Here is a 1,815-nt window from a genome sequence, read left to right as displayed (position 1 = left end):
GCAGAGAGCATTTTCTCAGCGATCCCAGCCCCGGGGTGGGGGTGGGGGGGGGTTCCCCGCTCTCGATTCCTACCACTAGTCCCACTTGTACCATGCATCCAGGTCTTACCACACACCGCCTCGTTTTGTTTTATGGCTTTTAGGGAGTTTGCTTTTCCTTTCAATTGCATTGTAAGTTCAGTGCGGTGTCATGGAAATAACATCAGACCGTAGGCAGAGACTTGGCTTCTGTTTCTAACTCGCTGTACAACCCCAGGCAAATAGTTTCCTTTAACTCAGAAGTGAGGGGCTTGGATATGGAAACTCTAAGATTCCTTTCCTTAAAATTAGGACCTTCTTTCCAAGGCCCAGCTCAGTGACATGCATATATCATTTCTTTTAAAGAACATTAAAAACATTTGCTGATCTCTTATTCCCAAAGCACCGAGCTAGATGCTAATGGGTAAGTAAAGGTAAACAAGAACGCAGGGCTTACTCTCAAGGAACTTGCAAGGGAAAACTAGATAGATAGACATAATCACTTGTGGGATTTATTGAATGGGGTCAGGAGGTGAAAGGTGAGGAACTGGTGGAGTATCTCTCTGGCATTCTGTCTGGTGGGTGCCTCTGTCACCCCACTCCACTGTTGGGCCCCGAGGCCGACTTCATCCTCTGAGTCCCATCTTTCCTCCTTTCCCAGCACCCCACCACCCACATCTTACAAGGGCAAAACTCAGAACCTCCCAGCCTCTGTCCTCACTATGCCATACATCCTGTTCCCCTTGGCTGAGACGTCCGCCCTACTGCTCTCAAGTTGGGGACGACCCAGTCAACATGACTGCCCTGCCCTCTGCCCTTCCTTTCACTATCTGCGGGCACCTGAACTCCGTCCTCCAAAGCCCAGCCTGGCCTGGTAGATGAATCTGGCTGAATATATAATAATATATAATAATCTGGGAGGCATCAGGGAAGAGGGACAGAACATTCAGAGCCCCAGCACAGTGGCCGGCCCAGAGCGATTGCGTGGAGGGCTTTATTAATATGTCAAGTGCTGTCCTGAACCCTACCTGTGTTAACTCATTTAATCCTCCCAGCATCTCTAAGAGATGGTGACTATCTTGACCCTCCATTTACAGATAAGGGACTGGAGGCAGGGAGCAATCGAATGGCTTGCCCAAGATAGCTAGCAAGTGGAGATAGGCCTGGGATTCAGTCTGGCTCCACAGCCCCCTCTCCCAACCTGTAGCTGGAACGGCCTCTTTTCTGTTTGCAAACTCTGAAAGGGTTTCTGCCAGCTATGACCTTGAGACGGACGGCAGGTACCGGCAGATACCCGTTCCCCGGGGGAGAGGGGGATGTGCACGGCGCGCACAGGATGAGCGAGACCGGAGGTCGGGGTGGTGCCTCTGGCCCCGAAAGGCAGGCACCGGTGCACAGAGAGAAGGCCCCGGCCACAGGAGGTCCGCGCTCCGCTCTTGGCTCTGAGCGAGGAGATCTTTCCACCTTTCTGAACCCCAAGTCTCCCCACCTCTAAAGGAGCAGAAAGGTTAGGGGAGCTGGGTTGCGGAGCTCCCCGGGGACCGCCAGCATTCCGGCATCGGAGAGGTCAGGCAGAGGTGGGAGGGCCGGACAATATGGGTCTGTGTGCGCAGGACGCCCGGGGGCGGGGGCAGGAAGGGGTGTGTTTATGCAGCGGGGGCTGGGGGTCGGTGCGGTTCTGTGCAGCAGGGCAGGAAACTTGAGGAAGGAGGCTCAGCCCAGTGGGACTTGGAGGAGTTGGGGGCGAGCCCGCTGCGCGCGGAGGCTGCGTGGGGAGGCGCAGCCACGGTGACTAAG

General features: G+C 54.9%; 1 long non-coding RNA gene across 1 annotated transcript in view; it reads left to right on the top strand.

The window, feature by feature from the left end:
• Positions 1 to 1,326: 1,326 nt before the first annotated feature.
• LOC106727546 overlaps positions 1,327 to 1,815 on the top strand; it is a 2,158-nt gene continuing 1,669 nt past the window's right edge. The window contains exon 1 of the long non-coding RNA XR_001363776.1: positions 1,327 to 1,584. This is a non-coding gene — a long non-coding RNA (uncharacterized LOC106727546). The remainder of the gene's footprint in view (positions 1,585 to 1,815) is intronic.

The sequence above is a fragment of the Myotis brandtii genome, unplaced genomic scaffold (assembly GCF_000412655.1).
Source record: "Myotis brandtii unplaced genomic scaffold, ASM41265v1 scaffold447, whole genome shotgun sequence".
Classification (NCBI taxonomy): domain Eukaryota; kingdom Metazoa; phylum Chordata; class Mammalia; order Chiroptera; family Vespertilionidae; genus Myotis; species Myotis brandtii.
Note: the sequence above shows the minus strand (reverse complement) of the source record. Positions and strands in the feature narration are given on the sequence as shown.